The sequence below is a fragment of the Protopterus annectens genome, chromosome 1.part0 (assembly GCF_019279795.1).
Source record: "Protopterus annectens isolate FY-2018-M chromosome 1.part0, PAN1.0, whole genome shotgun sequence".
Lineage (NCBI taxonomy): Eukaryota > Metazoa > Chordata > Ceratodontiformes > Protopteridae > Protopterus > Protopterus annectens.
The window spans coordinates 86,817,092-86,833,568 of record NC_056725.1 but is presented as its reverse complement, the minus strand read 5'-3'; the positions used below and the strand labels follow the sequence as shown (position 1 = coordinate 86,833,568).

The following is a 16,477-nucleotide window of genomic DNA, read 5'->3' as shown; positions in this document are numbered from 1 at the left end:
TAAGAGTCTGATCTCTGCCTTGTCTCGCAGCTCCAGACTGACTGTTTTCAATCTTGCCTTCTGTTCGTATTCCTTTCAAGTGCTGTCTGGGTAAGTTTCTTCTTCTGCTCCCAGTTACCTCTTAAGCACGTGCAGGATGACCAGTTACACTGGCCTAGTCACAAACTGCCCCCCCCCCCCACCATCATACCTCCCCTTCGTTTTGTGGAATGCATTGCAGAAGAGTGAACTGAGAAGAGCCAATTCAGTAACTCTGTTAACAGACAAAAACAAAAAAAAAAAGAGTGACAGATGAAAAGATTCCTTCTTGAACAAAGCTGTGCTGCATGCAGCGTATTTAAGCCTTGCTAGTGCACTGGCTAAGGAGTCGTCGTGTAGACCAGAGGTCATACGTTTGAATCCTCTGAGCTCTTACCTGAGAAAGATGTGCTGAAGAAGAGCCAATTCAGTTATTCTAAAAAAAAAAAAAAAAAAAATGACTGGAAGGGATTTTCTCTTGAAGAAAGCTGTGCAGAACACTGCCACCTTGAGGCTTGCTAGCATAGTGGTTAAAGTGCTGGTTTTGAAGACTGAGGGTCATGAGTTTGAATCCCTGAAGCTCTTGCCTGAGAAAGATGTGTCTCAGCTGTCGTAACACCTGTAGTCAGATGAGTTTTAGGCACTATATTTTAGGCCTGCACTCTCACAGCATTGTTCCACGCCGTTACTAGCACAAGACATACATCATGTTTTTCTGCTCAGGCTCTTGTGTCCGCTTCTCATCCGTGTGCACAGACAGTGCAGCACCTTGCTCAGTGTTGTCAGCATCCCTGGCCATACCTGATCCGGTCTGCATCCTTACTTACTGCTAAAGCTGCAAGCACTTTGTAGTGATTCCGAAAGTGACTTCTTGAAAACTATTTCCCATATTGCATGCAAAGGACTATGCAGATGCATGCAGGTTTGCAAATGACATTGACATGACATAATCCTTTTAACCAGGAGAGTGCCTGTTCAAAGTTTCCTTACTTCATCGTTCCTAAGCTGTAACTTGTGTGACTAGTATTCGAAAGACAAAGTAAATGAAGATAATTTATTGAGGAAGAATATTTTTGCAGACGCTACAGCGCAATCGGTTTTCAGTTTCCTGAGCATGTCACTGGATTGCCAATGTATCGGGCCATATACTGGGCAATATGGCGCCTCGTGTCATAGCTGCCCATGCCCTTATGGAATAGGCAGGTGTGACAAAAGGTCCGAAAAATGCAAATTGCATTGCCCTGTCGAAAGGCAGACAACAGTGAACAGATATGTTTAAAAAAAAAGGCCATCAGAAGCGTGGGGTGAGTGACTGTGTAGCTCTGCGGTTAGAGCCCTGGTCTCGTAAGCTCGAGTCGTGAGATCCAATCTTGCCAGGGCCTGTGGCTTCATCTTCTCCTGCTGTGTGTGGAAGGACAGCTGCTTGTAGGCACTGTTTTCTGGATGCAGCATTCAGAAGGTAGCGTGTGCCATCTCATTTCTACCTCGCAATGAAATACAGAGTTTTTGCTGCTCAGACTCTTGCAATTGCTTGCCAATCAGCTCCACGGACACTGCACCATCCTGGTAGACTTTTGTCAGCAGCTGTGCTTCAGACTGGACACTTATTTGAGTTCCAGTCCGGATCCCTGCATACCGCCCAAAGCTTTGAGTTACTTTCTAGGAAACCCGAAAGCATCAGCTTCCTAGCTGAAAGAAACAGAGCATCATGAAGCAATTTAAGTCACAGGTTCAAAGAAATGAAGGTAATTCAGATCAGCATTCTCAGTGGAGAGCTGAATAGTCAAATGTTTGACAGATACTAGCTGTCATCTGTCAAGGAGTATTGATACAGTAGCACTTGTTGAGCTGAGTCAGGGCACCCTTTCCACATAATTGTTCACACTGTCCTTGACATCAGTTACCATGCTGATGGAGCTCGAGGGGCACTCTTACCTACAGGGCCGGTTAGCTCAGTTGGTTAGAGCGTGGTGCTAATAACGCCAAGGTCGCGGGTTCGATCCCGTACGGGCCAGCTACCTTTTGGTGGGGCAATGTGCACACAATTAGTACTAGGACCGGTGGCTCAAAGTCAGCCAGGGATTGACCTGTATCTCACAGTCACAGCCTGACAGGGCGCGCCGAGACTGACCTCTGTTCCATGGTACTGGGAAGCTCTGCCTGTTGCCCTCATGTCTGGGCGGCAACCCTGCTTAAGAGTCTGATCTCTGCCTTGTCTCGCAGCTCCAGACTGACTGTTTTCAATCTTGCCTTCTGTTCGTATTCCTTTCAAGTGCTGTCTGGGTAAGTTTCTTCTTCTGCTCCCAGTTACCTCTTAAGCACGTGCAGGATGACCAGTTACACTGGCCTAGTCACAAACTGCCCCCCCCCCCCCACCATCATACCTCCCCTTCGTTTTGTGGAATGCATTGCAGAAGAGTGAACTGAGAAGAGCCAATTCAGTAACTCTGTTAACAGACAAAAACAAAAAAAAAAGAGTGACAGATGAAAAGATTCCTTCTTGAACAAAGCTGTGCTGCATGCAGCGTATTTAAGCCTTGCTAGTGCACTGGCTAAGGAGTCGTCGTGTAGACCAGAGGTCATACGTTTGAATCCTCTGAGCTCTTACCTGAGAAAGATGTGCTGAAGAAGAGCCAATTCAGTTATTCTAAAAAAAAAAAAAAAAAAAATGACTGGAAGGGATTTTCTCTTGAAGAAAGCTGTGCAGAACACTGCCACCTTGAGGCTTGCTAGCATAGTGGTTAAAGTGCTGGTTTTGAAGACTGAGGGTCATGAGTTTGAATCCCTGAAGCTCTTGCCTGAGAAAGATGTGTCTCAGCTGTCGTAACACCTGTAGTCAGATGAGTTTTAGGCACTATATTTTAGGCCTGCACTCTCACAGCATTGTTCCACGCCGTTACTAGCACAAGACATACATCATGTTTTTCTGCTCAGGCTCTTGTGTCCGCTTCTCATCCGTGTGCACAGACAGTGCAGCACCTTGCTCAGTGTTGTCAGCATCCCTGGCCATACCTGATCCGGTCTGCATCCTTACTTACTGCTAAAGCTGCAAGCACTTTGTAGTGATTCCGAAAGTGACTTCTTGAAAACTATTTCCCATATTGCATGCAAAGGACTATGCAGATGCATGCAGGTTTGCAAATGACATTGACATGACATAATCCTTTTAACCAGGAGAGTGCCTGTTCAAAGTTTCCTTACTTCATCGTTCCTAAGCTGTAACTTGTGTGACTAGTATTCGAAAGACAAAGTAAATGAAGATAATTTATTGAGGAAGAATATTTTTGCAGACGCTACAGCGCAATCGGTTTTCAGTTTCCTGAGCATGTCACTGGATTGCCAATGTATCGGGCCATATACTGGGCAATATGGCGCCTCGTGTCATAGCTGCCCATGCCCTTATGGAATAGGCAGGTGTGACAAAAGGTCCGAAAAATGCAAATTGCATTGCCCTGTCGAAAGGCAGACAACAGTGAACAGATATGTTTAAAAAAAAAGGCCATCAGAAGCGTGGGGTGAGTGACTGTGTAGCTCTGCGGTTAGAGCCCTGGTCTCGTAAGCTCGAGTCGTGAGATCCAATCTTGCCAGGGCCTGTGGCTTCATCTTCTCCTGCTGTGTGTGGAAGGACAGCTGCTTGTAGGCACTGTTTTCTGGATGCAGCATTCAGAAGGTAGCGTGTGCCATCTCATTTCTACCTCGCAATGAAATACAGAGTTTTTGCTGCTCAGACTCTTGCAATTGCTTGCCAATCAGCTCCACGGACACTGCACCATCCTGGTAGACTTTTGTCAGCAGCTGTGCTTCAGACTGGACACTTATTTGAGTTCCAGTCCGGATCCCTGCATACCGCCCAAAGCTTTGAGTTACTTTCTAGGAAACCCGAAAGCATCAGCTTCCTAGCTGAAAGAAACAGAGCATCATGAAGCAATTTAAGTCACAGGTTCAAAGAAATGAAGGTAATTCAGATCAGCATTCTCAGTGGAGAGCTGAATAGTCAAATGTTTGACAGATACTAGCTGTCATCTGTCAAGGAGTATTGATACAGTAGCACTTGTTGAGCTGAGTCAGGGCACCCTTTCCACATAATTGTTCACACTGTCCTTGACATCAGTTACCATGCTGATGGAGCTCGAGGGGCACTCTTACCTACAGGGCCGGTTAGCTCAGTTGGTTAGGGCGTGGTGCTAATAACGCCAAGGTCGCGGGTTCGATGCCCGTACGGGCCAGCTACCTTTTGGTGGGGCAATGTGCACACAATTAGTACTAGGACCGGTGGCTCAAAGTCAGCCAGGGATTGACCTGTATCTCACAGTCACAGCCTGACAGGGCGCGCCGAGACTGACCTCTGTTCCATGGTACTGGGAAGCTCTGCCTGTTGCCCTCATGTCTGGGCGGCAACCCTGCTTAAGAGTCTGATCTCTGCCTTGTCTCGCAGCTCCAGACTGACTGTTTTCAATCTTGCCTTCTGTTCGTATTCCTTTCAAGTGCTGTCTGGGTAAGTTTCTTCTTCTGCTCCCAGTTACCTCTTAAGCACGTGCAGGATGACCAGTTACACTGGCCTAGTCACAAACTGCCCCCCCCCCCCCACCATCATACCTCCCCTTCGTTTTGTGGAATGCATTGCAGAAGAGTGAACTGAGAAGAGCCAATTCAGTAACTCTGTTAACAGACAAAAACAAAAAAAAAAGAGTGACAGATGAAAAGATTCCTTCTTGAACAAAGCTGTGCTGCATGCAGCGTATTTAAGCCTTGCTAGTGCACTGGCTAAGGAGTCGTCGTGTAGACCAGAGGTCATACGTTTGAATCCTCTGAGCTCTTACCTGAGAAAGATGTGCTGAAGAAGAGCCAATTCAGTTATTCTAAAAAAAAAAAAAAAAAAAAAAAAAATGACTGGAAGGGATTTTCTCTTGAAGAAAGCTGTGCAGAACACTGCCACCTTGAGGCTTGCTAGCATAGTGGTTAAAGTGCTGGTTTTGAAGACTGAGGGTCATGAGTTTGAATCCCTGAAGCTCTTGCCTGAGAAAGATGTGTCTCAGCTGTCGTAACACCTGTAGTCAGATGAGTTTTAGGCACTATATTTTAGGCCTGCACTCTCACAGCATTGTTCCACGCCGTTACTAGCACAAGACATACATCATGTTTTTCTGCTCAGGCTCTTGTGTCCGCTTCTCATCCGTGTGCACAGACAGTGCAGCACCTTGCTCAGTGTTGTCAGCATCCCTGGCCATACCTGATCCGGTCTGCATCCTTACTTACTGCTAAAGCTGCAAGCACTTTGTAGTGATTCCGAAAGTGACTTCTTGAAAACTATTTCCCATATTGCATGCAAAGGACTATGCAGATGCATGCAGGTTTGCAAATGACATTGACATGACATAATCCTTTTAACCAGGAGAGTGCCTGTTCAAAGTTTCCTTACTTCATCGTTCCTAAGCTGTAACTTGTGTGACTAGTATTCGAAAGACAAAGTAAATGAAGATAATTTATTGAGGAAGAATATTTTTGCAGGCGCTACAGCGCAATCGGTTTTCAGTTTCCTGAGCATGTCACTGGATTGCCAATGTATCGGGCCATATACTGGGCAATATGGCGCCTCGTGTCATAGCTGCCCATGCCCTTATGGAATAGGCAGGTGTGACAAAAGGTCCGAAAAATGCAAATTGCATTGCCCTGTCGAAAGGCAGACAACAGTGAACAGATATGTTTAAAAAAAAAGGCCATCAGAAGCGTGGGGTGAGTGACTGTGTAGCTCTGCGGTTAGAGCCCTGGTCTCGTAAGCTCGAGTCGTGAGATCCAATCTTGCCAGGGCCTGTGGCTTCATCTTCTCCTGCTGTGTGTGGAAGGACAGCTGCTTGTAGGCACTGTTTTCTGGATGCAGCATTCAGAAGGTAGCGTGTGCCATCTCATTTCTACCTCGCAATGAAATACAGAGTTTTTGCTGCTCAGACTCTTGCAATTGCTTGCCAATCAGCTCCACGGACACTGCACCATCCTGGTAGACTTTTGTCAGCAGCTGTGCTTCAGACTGGACACTTATTTGAGTTCCAGTCCGGATCCTACATACCGCCCAAAGCTTTGAGTTACTTTCTAGGAAACCCGAAAGCATCAGCTTCCTAGCTGAAAGAAACAGAGCATCATGAAGCAATTTAAGTCACAGGTTCAAAGAAATGAAGGTAATTCAGATCAGCATTCTCAGTGGAGAGCTGAATAGTCAAATGTTTGACAGATACTAGCTGTCATCTGTCAAGGAGTATTGATACAGTAGCACTTGTTGAGCTGAGTCAGGGCACCCTTTCCACATAATTGTTCACACTGTCCTTGACATCAGTTACCATGCTGATGGAGCTCGAGGGGCACTCTTACCTACAGGGCGGTTAGCTCAGTTGGTTAGGCGTGGTGCTAATAACGCCAAGGTCGCGGGTTCGATCCCGTACGGGCCAGCTACCTTTTGGTGGGGCAATGTGCACACAATTAGTACTAGGACCGGTGGCTCAAAGTCAGCCAGGGATTGACCTGTATCTCACAGTCACAGCCTGACAGGGCGCGCCTTGAGACTGACCTCTGTTCCATGGTACTGGGAAGCTCTGCCTGTTGCCCTCATGTCTGGGCGGCAACCCTGCTTAAGAGTCTGATCTCTGCCTTGTCTCGCAGCTCCAGACTGACTGTTTTCAATCTTGCCTTCTGTTCGTATTCCTTTCAAGTGCTGTCTGGGTAAGTTTCTTCTTCTGCTCCCAGTTACCTCTTAAGCACGTGCAGGATGACCAGTTACACTGGCCTAGTCACAAACTGCCCCCCCCCCCCCACCATCATACCTCCCCTTCGTTTTGTGGAATGCATTGCAGAAGAGTGAACTGAGAAGAGCCAATTCAGTAACTCTGTTAACAGACAAAAACAAAAAAAAAGAGTGACAGATGAAAAGATTCCTTCTTGAACAAAGCTGTGCTCCATGCAGCGTATTTAAGCCTTGCTAGTGCCCTGGCTAAGGAGTCGTGTAGACCAGAGGTCATACGTTTGAATCCTCTGAGCTCTTACCTGAGAAAGATGTGCTGAAGAAGAGCCAATTCAGTTATTCTAAAAAAAAAAAAAAAAAAAATGACTGGAAGGGATTTTCTCTTGAAGAAAGCTGTGCAGAACACTGCCACCTTGAGGCTTGCTAGCATAGTGGTTAAAGTGCTGGTTTTGAAGACTGAGGGTCATGAGTTTGAATCCCTGAAGCTCTTGCCTGAGAAAGATGTGTCTCAGCTGTCGTAACACCTGTAGTCAGATGAGTTTTAGGCACTATATTTTAGGCCTGCACTCTCACAGCATTGTTCCACGCCGTTACTAGCACAAGACATACATCATGTTTTTCTGCTCAGGCTCTTGTGTCCGCTTCTCATCCGTGTGCACAGACAGTGCAGCACCTTGCTCAGTGTTGTCAGCATCCCTGGCCATACCTGATCCGGTCTGCATCCTTACTTACTGCTAAAGCTGCAAGCACTTTGTAGTGATTCCGAAAGTGACTTCTTGAAAACTATTTCCCATATTGCATGCAAAGGACTATGCAGATGCATGCAGGTTTGCAAATGACATTGACATGACATAATCCTTTTAACCAGGAGAGTGCCTGTTCAAAGTTTCCTTACTTCATCGTTCCTAAGCTGTAACTTGTGTGACTAGTATTCGAAAGACAAAGTAAATGAAGATAATTTATTGAGGAAGAATATTTTTGCAGGCGCTACAAGCGCAATCGGTTTTCAGTTTCCTGAGCATGTCACTGGATTGCCAATGTATCGGGCCATATACTGGGCAATATGGCGCCTCGTGTCATAGCTGCCCATGCCCTTATGGAATAGGCAGGTGTGACAAAAGGTCCGAAAAATGCAAATTGCATTGCCCTGTCGAAAGGCAGACAACAGTGAACAGATATGTTTACAAAAGGCCATCAGAAGCGTGGGGTGAGTGACTGTGTAGCTCTGCGGTTAGAGCCCTGGTCTCGTAAGCTCGAGTCGTGAGATCCAATCTTGCCAGGGCCTGTGGCTTCATCTTCTCCTGCTGTGTGTGGAAGGACAGCTGCTTGTAGGCACTGTTTTCTGGATGCAGCATTCAGAAGGTAGCGTGTGCCATCTCATTTCTACCTCGCAATGAAATACAGAGTTTTTGCTGCTCAGACTCTTGCAATTGCTTGCCAATCAGCTCCACGGACACTGCACCATCCTGGTAGACTTTTGTCAGCAGCTGTGCTTCAGACTGGACACTTATTTGAGTTCCAGTCCGGATGCCTGCATACCGCCCAAAGCTTTGAGTTACTTTCTAGGAAACCCGAAAGCATCAGCTTCCTAGCTGAAAGAAACAGAGCATCATGAAGCAATTTAAGTCACAGGTTCAAAGAAATGAAGGTAATTCAGATCAGCATTCTCAGTGGAGAGCTGAATAGTCAAATGTTTGACAGATACTAGCTGTCATCTGTCAAGGAGTATTGATACAGTAGCACTTGTTGAGCTGAGTCAGGGCACCCTTTCCACATAATTGTTCACACTGTCCTTGACATCAGTTACCATGCTGATGGAGCTCGAGGGGCACTCTTACCTACAGGGCGGTTAGCTCAGTTGGTTAGGCGTGGTGCTAATAACGCCAAGGTCGCGGGTTCGATCCCGTACGGGCCAGCTACCTTTTGGTGGGGCAATGTGCACACAATTAGTACTAGGACCGGTGGCTCAAAGTCAGCCAGGGATTGACCTGTATCTCACAGTCACAGCCTGACAGGGCGCGCCTTGAGACTGACCTCTGTTCCATGGTACTGGGAAGCTCTGCCTGTTGCCCTCATGTCTGGGCGGCAACCCTGCTTAAGAGTCTGATCTCTGCCTTGTCTCGCAGCTCCAGACTGACTGTTTTCAATCTTGCCTTCTGTTCGTATTCCTTTCAAGTGCTGTCTGGGTAAGTTTCTTCTTCTGCTCCCAGTTACCTCTTAAGCACGTGCAGGATGACCAGTTACACTGGCCTAGTCACAAACTGCCCCCCCCCCCCCACCATCATACCTCCCCTTCGTTTTGTGGAATGCATTGCAGAAGAGTGAACTGAGAAGAGCCAATTCAGTAACTCTGTTAACAGACAAAAACAAAAAAAAAAGAGTGACAGATGAAAAGATTCCTTCTTGAACAAAGCTGTGCTGCATGCAGCGTATTTAAGCCTTGCTAGTGCACTGGCTAAGGAGTCGTCGTGTAGACCAGAGGTCATACGTTTGAATCCTCTGAGCTCTTACCTGAGAAAGATGTGCTGAAGAAGAGCCAATTCAGTTATTCTAAATAAAAACAAAAAAAAAATGACTGGAAGGGATTTTCTCTTGAAGAAAGCTGTGCAGAACACTGCCACCTTGAGGCTTGCTAGCATAGTGGTTAAAGTGCTGGTTTTGAAGACTGAGGGTCATGAGTTTGAATCCCTGAAGCTCTTGCCTGAGAAAGATGTGTCTCAGCTGTCGTAACACCTGTAGTCAGATGAGTTTTAGGCACTATATTTTAGGCCTGCACTCTCACAGCATTGTTCCACGCCGTTACTAGCACAAGACATACATCATGTTTTTCTGCTCAGGCTCTTGTGTCCGCTTCTCATCCGTGTGCACAGACAGTGCAGCACCTTGCTCAGTGTTGTCAGCATCCCTGGCCATACCTGATCCGGTCTGCATCCTTACTTACTGCTAAAGCTGCAAGCACTTTGTAGTGATTCCGAAAGTGACTTCTTGAAAACTATTTCCCATATTGCATGCAAAGGACTATGCAGATGCATGCAGGTTTGCAAATGACATTGACATGACATAATCCTTTTAACCAGGAGAGTGCCTGTTCAAAGTTTCCTTACTTCATCGTTCCTAAGCTGTAACTTGTGTGACTAGTATTCGAAGACAAAGTAAATGAAGATAATTTATTGAGGAAGAATATTTTTGCAGGCGCTACAGAGCAATCGGTTTTCAGTTTCGAGAGCAAGTCACTGGATTGCGAATGTATCGGGCCATATACTGGGCAATATGGCCTCGTGTCATAGCTGCCCATGCCCTTATGGAATAGGCAGGTGTGACAAAAGGTCCGAAAAATGCAAATTGCATTGCCCTGTCGAAAGGCAGACAACAGTGAACAGATATGTTTAAAAAAAAGGCCATCAGAAGCGTGGGGTGAGTGACTGTGTAGCTCTGCGGTTAGAGCCCTGGTCTCGTAAGCTCGAGTCGTGAGATCCAATCTTGCCAGGGCCTGTGGCTTCATCTTCTCCTGCTGTGTGTGGAAGGACAGCTGCTTGTAGGCACTGTTTTCTGGATGCAGCATTCAGAAGGTAGCGTGTGCCATCTCATTTCTACCTCGCAATGAAATACAGAGTTTTTGCTGCTCAGACTCTTGCAATTGCTTGCCAATCAGCTCCACGGACACTGCACCATCCTGGTAGACTTTTGTCAGCAGCTGTGCTTCAGACTGGACACTTATTTGAGTTCCAGTCCGGATCCCTACATACCGCCCAAAGCTTTGAGTTACTTTCTAGGAAACCCGAAAGCATCAGCTTCCTAGCTGAAAGAAACAGAGCATCATGAAGCAATTTAAGTCACAGGTTCAAAGAAATGAAGGTAATTCAGATCAGCATTCTCAGTGGAGAGCTGAATAGTCAAATGTTTGACAGATACTAGCTGTCATCTGTCAAGGAGTATTGATACAGTAGCACTTGTTGAGCTGAGTCAGGGCACCCTTTCCACATAATTGTTCACACTGTCCTTGACATCAGTTACCATGCTGATGGAGCTCGAGGGCACTCTTACCTACAGGGCGGTTAGCTCAGTTGGTTAGGCGTGGTGCTAATAACGCCAAGGTCGCGGGTTCGATCCCGTGCGGGCCAGGTACCTGTTGGTGGGGCAATGTGCACACAATTAGTACTAGGACCGGTGGCTCAAAGTCAGCCAGGGATTGACCTGTATCTCACAGTCACAGCCTGACAGGGCGCGCCTTGAGACTGACCTCTGTTCCATGGTACTGGGAAGCTCTGCCTGTTGCCCTCATGTCTGGGCGGCAACCCTGCTTAAGAGTCTGATCTCTGCCTTGTCTCGCAGCTCCAGACTGACTGTTTTCAATCTTGCCTTCTGTTCGTATTCCTTTCAAGTGCTGTCTGGGTAAGTTTCTTCTTCTGCTCCCAGTTACCTCTTAAGCACGTGCAGGATGACCAGTTACACTGGCCTAGTCACAAACTGCCCCCCCCCCCCCACCATCATACCTCCCCTTCGTTTTGTGGAATGCATTGCAGAAGAGTGAACTGAGAAGAGCCAATTCAGTAACTCTGTTAACAGACAAAAACAAAAAAAAAAGAGTGACAGATGAAAAGATTCCTTCTTGAACAAAGCTGTGCTGCATGCAGCGTATTTAAGCCTTGCTAGTGCACTGGCTAAGGAGTCGTCGTGTAGACCAGAGGTCATACGTTTGAATCCTCTGAGCTCTTACCTGAGAAAGATGTGCTGAAGAAGAGCCAATTCAGTTATTCTAAAAAAAAAAAAAAAAAAAAAATGACTGGAAGGGATTTTCTCTTGAAGAAAGCTGTGCAGAACACTGCCACCTTGAGGCTTGCTAGCATAGTGGTTAAAGTGCTGGTTTTGAAGACTGAGGGTCATGAGTTTGAATCCCTGAAGCTCTTGCCTGAGAAAGATGTGTCTCAGCTGTCGTAACACCTGTAGTCAGATGAGTTTTAGGCACTATATTTTAGGCCTGCACTCTCACAGCATTGTTCCACGCCGTTACTAGCACAAGACATACATCATGTTTTTCTGCTCAGGCTCTTGTGTCCGCTTCTCATCCGTGTGCACAGACAGTGCAGCACCTTGCTCAGTGTTGTCAGCATCCCTGGCCATACCTGATCCGGTCTGCATCCTTACTTACTGCTAAAGCTGCAAGCACTTTGTAGTGATTCCGAAAGTGACTTCTTGAAAACTATTTCCCATATTGCATGCAAAGGACTATGCAGATGCATGCAGGTTTGCAAATGACATTGACATGACATAATCCTTTTAACCAGGAGAGTGCCTGTTCAAAGTTTCCTTACTTCATCGTTCCTAAGCTGTAACTTGTGTGACTAGTATTCGAAAGACAAAGTAAATGAAGATAATTTATTGAGGAAGAATATTTTTGCAGGCGCTACAGCGCAATCGGTTTTCAGTTTCCTGAGCATGTCACTGGATTGCCAATGTATCGGGCCATATACTGGGCAATATGGCGCCTCGTGTCATAGCTGCCCATGCCCTTATGGAATAGGCAGGTGTGACAAAAGGTCCGAAAAATGCAAATTGCATTGCCCTGTCGAAAGGCAGACAACAGTGAACAGATATGTTTAAAAAAAAAGGCCATCAGAAGCGTGGGGTGAGTGACTGTGTAGCTCTGCGGTTAGAGCCCTGGTCTCGTAAGCTCGAGTCGTGAGATCCAATCTTGCCAGGGCCTGTGGCTTCATCTTCTCCTGCTGTGTGTGGAAGGACAGCTGCTTGTAGGCACTGTTTTCTGGATGCAGCATTCAGAAGGTAGCGTGTGCCATCTCATTTCTACCTCGCAATGAAATACAGAGTTTTGCTGCTCAGACTCTTGCAATTGCTTGCCAATCAGCTCCACGGACACTGCACCATCCTGGTAGACTTTTGTCAGCAGCTGTGCTTCAGACTGGACACTTATTTGAGTTCCAGTCCGGATCCCTGCATACCGCCCAAAGCTTTGAGTTACTTTCTAGGAAACCCGAAAGCATCAGCTTCCTAGCTGAAAGAAACAGAGCATCATGAAGCAATTTAAGTCACAGGTTCAAAGAAATGAAGGTAATTCAGATCAGCATTCTCAGTGGAGAGCTGAATAGTCAAATGTTTGACAGATACTAGCTGTCATCTGTCAAGGAGTATTGATACAGTAGCACTTGTTGAGCTGAGTCAGGGCACCCTTTCCACATAATTGTTCACACTGTCCTTGACATCAGTTACCATGCTGATGGAGCTCGAGGGGCACTCTTACCTACAGGGCGGTTAGCTCAGTTGGTTAGGCGTGGTGCTAATAACGCCAAGGTCGCGGGTTCAATCCCCGTACAGGCCAGCTACCTTTTGGTGGGGCAATGTGCACACAATTAGTACTAGGACCGGTGGCTCAAAGTCAGCCAGGGATTGACCTGTATCTCACAGTCACAGCCTGACAGGGCGCGCCTTGAGACTGACCTCTGTTCCATGGTACTGGGAAGCTCTGCCTGTTGCCCTCATGTCTGGGCGGCAACCCTGCTTAAGAGTCTGATCTCTGCCTTGTCTCGCAGCTCCAGACTGACTGTTTTCAATCTTGCCTTCTGTTCGTATTCCTTTCAAGTGCTGTCTGGGTAAGTTTCTTCTTCTGCTCCCAGTTACCTCTTAAGCACGTGCAGGATGACCAGTTACACTGGCCTAGTCACAAACTGCCCCCCCCCCCCCACCATCATACCTCCCCTTCGTTTTGTGGAATGCATTGCAGAAGAGTGAACTGAGAAGAGCCAATTCAGTAACTCTGTTAACAGACAAAAACAGATATTATAAAGAGTGACAGATGAAAAGATTCCTTCTTGAACAAAGCTGTGCTGCATGCAGCGTATTTAAGCCTTGCTAGTGCACTGGCTAAGGAGTCGTCGTGTAGACCAGAGGTCATACGTTTGAATCCTCTGAGCTCTTACCTGAGAAAGATGTGCTGAAGAAGAGCCAATTCAGTTATTCTAGAAAAAAAAAAAAAAAGAATGACTGGAAGGGATTTTCTCTTGAAGAAAGCTGTGCAGAACACTGCCACCTTGAGGCTTGCTAGCATAGTGGTTAAAGTGCTGGTTTTGAAGACTGAGGGTCATGAGTTTGAATCCCTGAAGCTCTTGCCTGAGAAAGATGTGTCTCAGCTGTCGTAACACCTGTAGTCAGATGAGTTTTAGGCACTATATTTTAGGCCTGCACTCTCACAGCATTGTTCCACGCCGTTACTAGCACAAGACATACATCATGTTTTTCTGCTCAGGCTCTTGTGTCCGCTTCTCATCCGTGTGCACAGACAGTGCAGCACCTTGCTCAGTGTTGTCAGCATCCCTGGCCATACCTGATCCGGTCTGCATCCTTACTTACTGCTAAAGCTGCAAGCACTTTGTAGTGATTCCGAAAGTGACTTCTTGAAAACTATTTCCCATATTGCATGCAAAGGACTATGCAGATGCATGCAGGTTTGCAAATGACATTGACATGACATAATCCTTTTAACCAGGAGAGTGCCTGTTCAAAGTTTCCTTACTTCATCGTTCCTAAGCTGTAACTTGTGTGACTAGTATTCGAAAGACAAAGTAAATGAAGATAATTTATTGAGGAAGAATATTTTTGCAGCCGCTACAGCGCAATCGGTTTTCAGTTTCCTGAGCATGTCACTGGATTGCCAATGTATCGGGCCATATACTGGGCAATATGGCGCCTCGTGTCATAGCTGCCCATGCCCTTATGGAATAGGCAGGTGTGACAAAAGGTCGAAAAATGCAAATTGCATTGCCCTGTCGAAAGGCAGACAACAGTGAACAGATATGTTTAAAAAAGGCCATCAGAAGCGTGGGGTGAGTGACTGTGTAGCTCTGCGGTTAGAGCCCTGGTCTCGTAAGCTCGAGTCGTGAGATCCAATCTTGCCAGGGCCTGTGGCTTCATCTTCTCCTGCTGTGTGTGGAAGGACAGCTGCTTGTAGGCACTGTTTTCTGGATGCAGCATTCAGAAGGTAGCGTGTGCCATCTCATTTCTACCTCGCAATGAAATACAGAGTTTTGCTGCTCAGACTCTTGCAATTGCTTGCCAATCAGCTCCACGGACACTGCACCATCCTGGTAGACTTTTGTCAGCAGCTGTGCTTCAGACTGGACACTTATTTGAGTTCCAGTCCGGATCCTACATACCGCCCAAAGCTTTGAGTTACTTTCTAGGAAACCCGAAAGCATCAGCTTCCTAGCTGAAAGAAACAGAGCATCATGAAGCAATTTAAGTCACAGGTTCAAAGAAATGAAGGTAATTCAGATCAGCATTCTCAGTGGAGAGCTGAATAGTCAAATGTTTGACAGATACTAGCTGTCATCTGTCAAGGAGTATTGATACAGTAGCACTTGTTGAGCTGAGTCAGGGCACCCTTTCCACATAATTGTTCACACTGTCCTTGACATCAGTTACCATGCTGATGGAGCTCGAGGGGCACTCTTACCTACAGGGCGGTTAGCTCAGTTGGTTAGGCGTGGTGCTAATAACGCCAAGGTCGCGGGTTCGATCCCGTGCAGACCCAGCTACCTTTTGGTGGGGCAATGTGCACACAATTAGTACTAGGACCGGTGGCTCAAAGTCAGCCAGGGATTGACCTGTATCTCACAGTCACAGCCTGACAGGGCGCGCCTTGAGACTGACCTCTGTTCCATGGTACTGGGAAGCTCTGCCTGTTGCCCTCATGTCTGGGCGGCAACCCTGCTTAAGAGTCTGATCTCTGCCTTGTCTCGCAGCTCCAGACTGACTGTTTTCAATCTTGCCTTCTGTTCGTATTCCTTTCAAGTGCTGTCTGGGTAAGTTTCTTCTTCTGCTCCCAGTTACCTCTTAAGCACGTGCAGGATGACCAGTTACACTGGCCTAGTCACAAACTGCCCCCCCCCCCCCACCATCATACCTCCCCTTCGTTTTGTGGAATGCATTGCAGAAGAGTGAACTGAGAAGAGCCAATTCAGTAACTCTGTTAACAGACAAAAACAAAAAAAAAGAGTGACAGATGAAAAGATTCCTTCTTGAACAAAGCTGTGCTGCATGCAGCGTATTTAAGCCTTGCTAGTGCACTGGCTAAGGAGTCGTCGTGTAGACCAGAGGTCATACGTTTGAATCCTCTGAGCTCTTACCTGAGAAAGATGTGCTGAAGAAGAGCCAATTCAGTTATTCTAAAACAAAAAAAAAAAAAAATGACTGGAAGGGATTTTCTCTTGAAGAAAGCTGTGCAGAACACTGCCACCTTGAGGCTTGCTAGCATAGTGGTTAAAGTGCTGGTTTTGAAGACTGAGGGTCATGAGTTTGAATCCCTGAAGCTCTTGCCTGAGAAAGATGTGTCTCAGCTGTCGTAACACCTGTAGTCAGATGAGTTTTAGGCACTATATTTTAGGCCTGCACTCTCACAGCATTGTTCCACGCCGTTACTAGCACAAGACATACATCATGTTTTTCTGCTCAGGCTCTTGTGTCCGCTTCTCATCCGTGTGCACAGACAGTGCAGCACCTTGCTCAGTGTTGTCAGCATCCCTGGCCATACCTGATCCGGTCTGCATCCTTACTTACTGCTAAAGCTGCAAGCACTTTGTAGTGATTCGAAAGTGACTTCTTGAAAACTATTTCCCATATTGCATGCAAAGGACTATGCAGATGCATGCAGGTTTGCAAATGACATTGACATGACATAATCCTTTTAACCAGGAGAGTGCCTGTTCAAAGTTTCCTTAC

The 16,477-nt window shown here is 46.6% G+C and overlaps 3 non-coding genes across 3 annotated transcripts; all 3 read left to right on the top strand.

Annotated features, from left to right (window-relative positions):
• Positions 1-1,959: 1,959 nt before the first annotated feature.
• On the top strand, positions 1,960-2,032 carry TRNAI-AAU. The gene has a single exon. It is a non-coding gene; the product is annotated as a tRNA-Ile (tRNA).
• Positions 2,033-4,170: 2,138 nt separating this feature from the next.
• On the top strand, positions 4,171-4,244 carry TRNAI-AAU. The gene has a single exon. It is a non-coding gene; the product is annotated as a tRNA-Ile (tRNA).
• An 8,765-nt stretch (positions 4,245-13,009) lies between these two features.
• TRNAI-AAU lies at positions 13,010-13,082 on the top strand. The gene has a single exon. It is a non-coding gene; the product is annotated as a tRNA-Ile (tRNA).
• Positions 13,083-16,477: the final 3,395 nt, after the last annotated feature.